This window comes from Sander lucioperca, chromosome 2 (assembly GCF_008315115.2).
Source record: "Sander lucioperca isolate FBNREF2018 chromosome 2, SLUC_FBN_1.2, whole genome shotgun sequence".
Classification (NCBI taxonomy): domain Eukaryota; kingdom Metazoa; phylum Chordata; class Actinopteri; order Perciformes; family Percidae; genus Sander; species Sander lucioperca.
The window spans coordinates 44,663,555-44,670,534 of NC_050174.1; positions in this window are offsets into that span (position 1 = coordinate 44,663,555).

Below are 6,980 nucleotides of genomic sequence, written 5' to 3' on the forward strand. Positions count from 1 at the left end.
ATATGGGTCCTTTAAGTTTAGACAACTTTAGGTTTTAGAAGTTAAAACCATTAACCAAAACCACTTCTCTTAAAATGTATTTTATTGTTGGAAAAGTGCAAAGCCAACCAGACAATTCTTCCTGGAGAAATGGGAATAAGTGTCTTACCTGTGCAGGAGGAGGGGGTGGGGTCAAGTAATCAGGGAAGGAGCACGAAACCGGACACTTTCAAAGACAGCACTTAAACACTTAAAAAAAAAACAACACAAGTGTGTCTCTTGTTTCTGCTCACCTGCGAAGCCCTGGCATCAAGCCCCAAAACAAGTTGCTACAGGGCCCATCACTGCTGCTGCAAGCATAGAAGTGGCTTTAACACACCAGCATTGATGGTAAAGTGGGTGAGCTGCCCTCCCATGTCATCCCAGAATTGTCTCCATTAGGCCTTAACACGGCATTAGTGCTTTCAGAAGGTTGGATCTCACTTCTTGAGTTCCCGGTGGTCAAGTGGCCTTTATCTAAGGGTGCTCTGATAACAGCGTTTGATCTTGTTTGGTTGAGTAGAAAGCAAACACTGGTGTGGTTCAAAGACGTTTGCAGTAATGCCATTAGCAAATTCAGTTGGGTCACAAGTGCATGAACAATCACGGTGAAGGCAGTGGAGCTTCAAACAGGCGTTAGCACACTATTATGCAGCGAATAATTGCTTTTTAATGACCCTATAATTGAGTAAAGCTGTTTTTGATGATAAACATGTCACCTACTGGGGGGGGGAGGATTAAGCACTATATATCTGGCAAGAGAAAAAAAGGTATTAAGGTGACATGCTGTGTCAGAAAAGAACAAGAAGTCAAAATCAAAATGATTCTAATGAGCAAATGAGTTTTGTCCTCTAATTGTTGGATGGAACAATTACAAGGAGTGGTTATGCAGCAGGGTTTTCCAAAGCGTTTGATTTTAGATTGTTAGTGCTACAACAATAAGTCCATTGACAGAAAATGAAACAGTTTTGGTAATGAATAAAGTGTTTCTATCATTAAAAAAACAACAAGAGTTTACAGCCATGCCTTGGTGAGGCTGTACTTAGGCACAATGGTACTTTACGTAAGCTATAGTGTCTTAGTGTAGTGTATTAGCATACTACCATTAATTAGCACTGAACACAAAGTACAGCTGAGGCTGCTGGGAATGGCATTAGTGTTGGACAAACCGAAATGTTGACCTGATGATCCCATATATCCTCTGGCAAGCAAGAATGTCTGTACATAATTTCATGGCAATCCATCAGGTAGGTAGATAGATAGCTAGATAGATAGATAGATAGATAGCTAGATAGATAGATAGATAGATAGATAGATAGATAGATAGATAGATAGATAGATAGATATGTTAGCCTGGACCAAAGTGGTGGCTGACATTGCCATCCTCACAGCCATGCTATTTAAAATGCCGAAAAACATTTTATGGCATATTAAAGACCAAACAACAGTAACATATTTGACCGATTAATTGATAATGAAAATAAACATACGTTTAGAAATATCTCTGTTCCTTTTGGGACCCCCTGGTACCCCTGAATATCCCCAGACCCGTAATTGCTGCTGGAGCAGTCAATTGTAATGAAACCACAGGGGTTCTTACAAATGTTTATTCATCCAAATGTGCTGATCAAAATGTTCCTGCGGGGACGCAGGCAGGAGGATCCGCTCCCAGTAAGGCTCTCAGGTTCAGACAGAAGGCATCAGCAGACTAAGGGAGCAGTCAACAGCGGAGCAGAGATAAAGCCTGAGATCTGACAGCGGATACGGTTACATGTCACTTCTGATAGCTCCCAGCATTCCTGAGAAAATGTATGCCTATACCTCACTTCAGCACTCAAGCCCCCTCTCCCTCATTCTCGCTCTCAAGTTGACAGGCTGAGCAGCAGACACAGGGGTCCACAGCAGGGTGTGTGTGTGTGTGTGTGTGTGTGTGTGTGTGTGTGTGTGTGGGTGGGGGGTGGGGGGGCACTCCCAGTATAGCTCCAGTCACACTCCAATTCAAACAGAAGCAGCTCCCTGCTCTCAAGGCTGGCTGGGTGCAGACAGCAGCTCAGTCACACACAGAAAGAATCAGACACCCACTCCTGACAATGTTTGTCTTTTACACCAAAGAAGAAGAAGATGTACGAGGAGAACTTCTCATCCATCATGGCTCTTGGGAGAGGGATGATTTTAAAATAGATAATGGCTTCTATTCTGGCAGCAAACATAGACTTTGAAAAAGTCCAATTGTGTTGCAGATGTTTCATTTCTATATATTGTTATGACGCTAGCAGAGGTAGTCTATCACAGGAGAGATGGCTTGCCCTGGAATAATGATTACATGTCATAAATCTATATGCATATACAATGCAAAAGATATAAACAGTAGGGAGATTTCCAATTCCTTCATATTGGGTTAGTGCTCACGTTAACACCAACACACACACACACACACACACACACACACACACACACACACACCAATCTTAAACAGTGACTAATGTGGACGTAATGCAACAATCCTTCCTCTCACTCTGACACAGGGGTGGTGAGCATGTCACCTCCAGACAGCTCAACAAGTGAGTGTGTTTATCCTGCAGAGCAGCATGGGAACACCGGTTATGGCTAAATGGCATCTTGGCATCAAAAACAAAACAGCATTATTGTTCATTTTAATGCTCAAGCACTACATTTTCTACAGATATTTAATTCATAATTATAACTGTCAAATACTGTTTTACTAATAATTGTATTCATGTCAATGTGCAATAGACTGAGGCTACATCTACACCACACCGTTTTCCTTTTCAAGCGGCGTTTTGAGACAAAAACAATCTCCGTCCACACAAGAGTTTTAGGTCCAGTAGCAGAACTAATCTCCGTCCATATTAACATGTCTGACAACGTATACCACGTGACCATTCACACACACTGGGCATGCACGTGCCAGTGTAAACAGGAAGCAGATTGTCTGATTTTACTCAGTGGTTTAAAATCATGAATGTATTAAATACATATAAACAACAATGGCGAAAAATAAAGGCCCTGACACACTAAGGAGACCAGCGGCCATCAGTCCAATTTGGGCCCACTGTGATCGTTCGTCACTTTAGTTTTTTTAAGTGTGTCACGCACCGTCGCCACTAGTCCTCATCTGCCGCGTTGGTGTCGGCGTCGGCTATTCATCCATCCATCCATCCATCTTCTTCCGCTTATCCGGTAACGGGTCGCGGGGGTAGCAGCTCCAGCAGGGGACCCCAAACTTCCCTTTCCCGAGCCACATTAACCAGCTCCGACTGGGGGATCCCGAGGCGTTCCCAGGCCAGGTTGGAGATATAATCCCTCCACCTAGTCCTGGGTCTTCCCCGAGGCCTCCTCCCAGCTGGACGTGCCTGGAACACCTCCCTAGGGAGGCGCCCAGGGGGCATCCTTACCAGATGCCCGAACCACCTCAACTGGCTCCTTTCGACGCGAAGGAGCAGCGGCTCTACTCCGAGCTCCTCACGGATGACTGAGCTTCTCACCCTATCTCTAAGGGAGACGCCAGCCACCCTCCTGAGGAAACCAATTTCGGCCGCTTGTACCCTGGATCTCGTTCTTTCGGTCATGACCCAGGCTTCATGACCATAGGTGAGGGTAGGAACGAAAACTGACCGGTAGATTGAGAGCTTTGCCTTCTGGCTCAGCTCTCTTTTCGTCACAACGGTGCGATAGATTGAGTGTAATACCGCACCCGCTGCGCCGATTCTCCGACCAATCTCCCGCTCCATTGTCCCTCACTCGCGAACAATACCCCAAGGTACTTGAACTCCTTCACTTGGGGTAAAGACTCATTCCCTACCTGGAGTAGGCACTCCATCGGTTTCCTGCTGAGAACCATGGCCTCAGATTTAGAGGTGCTGATCCTCATCCCAGCCGCTTCACATTCGGCTGCGAACCGATCCAGTGAGTGCTGAAGGTCACAGGCCGACGATGCCATCAGGACCACATCATCCGCAAAAAGCAGCGATGAGATCCCCAGCTCACCAAACTGCAACCCCTCTCCACCCCGACTACGCCTCGATATCCTGTCCATAAATACTACAAACAGGATTGGTGACAAAGCGCAGCCCTGGCGGAGGCCAACTCTCACCTGAAACGAGTCCGACTTACTGCCGAGAACCCGGACACAGCTCTCGCTTTGGTCGTACAGAGATTGGATGGCCCTGAGAAGGGACCCCCTCACCCCATACTCCTGCAGCACCTCCCACAGTATCTCCCGGGGGACCCGGTCATACGCCTTCTCCAGATCCACAAAGCACATGTAGACCGGTTGGGCATACTCCCAGGCTCCCTCCAGGATCCTTGCGAGAGTAAAGATCTGGTCCGTTGTTCCACGACCAGGACGGAATCCGCATTGTTCCTCTTCAACCTGAGGTTCGACTATCGACCGAACCCTCCTTTCCAGCACCTTGGAGTAGACTTTACCGGGGAGGCTGAGAAGTGTGATACCCCTGTAATTGGCACACACCCTCTGGTCCCCCTTTTTGAAAAGGGGAACCACCACCCCGGTCTGCCACTCCTTAGGCACCGTCCCCGACTTCCACGCAATGTTGAAGAGGCGTGTCAACCAAGACAACCCCTCCACACCCAGAGCTTTAAGCATTTCAGGACGGATCTCATCAATCCCTGGGGCTTTGCCACTGTGGAGTTGTTTAACTACCTCAGCAACTTCCACCAGGGAAATTGACGACAATCCCCCATCATCCTCCAGCTCTGCCTCTACCATAGAGGGCGTATTAGTCGGATTTAGGAGTTCCTCAAAGTGCTCCTTCCACCGCCCTATTACCTCCTCACTTGAGGTCAACAGCGTCCCATCCTTACTGTACACAGCTTGGATGGTTCCCCGCTTCCCCCTCCTGAGGTGGCGAACGGTTTTCCAGAAGCACCTTGGTGCCGACCGAAAGTCCTTCTCCATGTCTTCTCCGAACTTCTCCCACACCCGCTGCTTTGCCTCTTTCACGGCAGAGGCTGCAGCCCTTCGGGCCCTTCGGTACCTTGCAACTGCCTCCGGAGTCCTCTGGGATAACATATCCCGGAAAGACTCCTTCTTCAGTCGGACGGCTTCCCTGACCACCGGTGTCCACCACGGTGTTCGTGGGTTACCGCCCCTTGAGGCACCTAAGACCCTAAGACCACAGCTCCCCGCCGCAGCTTCAGCAATGGAAACTTTGAACATTGTCCACTCAGGTTCAATGCCCCCAGCCTCCACAGGGATGCACGAAAAGCTCCGCCGGAGGTGTGAGTTGAAAGTCTGTCGGACAGGGGCCTCCTCCAGACGTTCCCAATTTACCCGCACTACCCGTTTGGGCTTACCAGGTCTGTCCAGAGTCTTCCCACACCCTCTGACCCAACTCACCACCAGATGGTGATCAGTTGACAGTTCTGCCCCTCTCTTCACCCGAGTGTCCAAAACAAACGGCCTCAGATCAGATAAAACAATTATAAAATCGATCATTGACCTTTGGCCTAGGGTGCTCTGGTACCAAGTACACTTATGAGCATCCCTATGTTCGAACATGGTGTTCGTTATAGACAATCCATGACTAGCACAGAAGTCCAACAACAAACAACCACTCTGGTTTAGATCAGGGAGGCCGTTCCTCCCAATCACGCCTCTCCATGTGTCTCCATCATTTCCCACGTGCGCGTTGAAGTCCCCCAGCAGAACTATGGAGTCCCCCACTGGAGCCCCATACAGGACTCCATTCAAGGTCTCCAAGAAGGCCGAATACTCCGAGCTCTTGTTTGGTGCATACGCACAAACAACAGTCAGAGTTTTCCCCCCCACAACCCGCCGGCGTAGGGAGGCGACCCTCTCGTCCACCGGGGTAAACTCCAACGTAGCGGCGCTCAGCCGGGGGCTTGTGAGTATCCCCACACCCGCCCGGCGCCTCACACCCTGGGCAACTCCGGAGAAGAAAAGAGTCCAACCCCTATCCAGGAGTATGGTTCCAGAACCGAGACTGTGCGTAGAGGTAAGCCCCACCAGATCCAACTGGTAGCGCTCCACCTCCCGCACAAGTTCCGGCTCCTTCCCCCACAGAGAGGTGACGTTCCACGTCCCCAGAGCCAGCGTCTGCTGCCCAGGTCTGGTCCGTCGAGGCCCCTGACCTTCACTGCCACCCATGTGGCAGCGCACCCGACCCCAGCGGTTCCTCCCACAGGTGGTGGGCCCATGGGTTGGAGAGAGAGGTGCCACGTAGCTTTTTCGGGCTGTGCCCGGCCGGGCTCCGTGGCAAACCCGGCCACCAGGCGCTCGCTGACGGGCCCTCCATCTGGGCCTGGCTCCAGACGGGGGCCCCGGGCTTTCTCCGGGCAGGGTCACTCCATCTCTACCTCGTTTTTTCATAGGGTTTTTGAACCATTCTTTGTCTGGCCCCTCCCCTGAGACCACTTTGCCTTGGGAGACCCTACCAGGAGCACAAAGCTCCAGACAACACAGCCCTCAGGTTCATAGGGACACACAAACCTCTCCACCACGATAAGGTGATGGTTCCAGGAGAGGCTATTCAGCTTAAGCTAATTAGTACACAAGAATAAAAACGGTAGTTAGGAAAGCAAACAAAGGACTGTGAGAGCGCACATAGAAGGCTCTTCTCATTTTTCATCTTCATCTCATCTGATCAATCCAATACACATAGGGCTGTCAAAACTGGCCAAAAATGACATTTGAATGTCCCTTCTAAAAAACACTTAAGTTCAACAATTGGAATATCTATTTATGCACATTATGTCCATAAGAGGGCAAACGTACAACGAGATACATAACTACTTGTTATCAACATAAACATGTCTTTAAAAAGATCTACATGTCTATAAATTACAAAATGAACTAATAAAGTATGTCCAATACCGTATAACTTCATATAAAGAATATAGACCTCTCTCTCTCTTTGCACTACTGACAACTGAGCCCCCTAGCAAGCAAACTAGCTAAC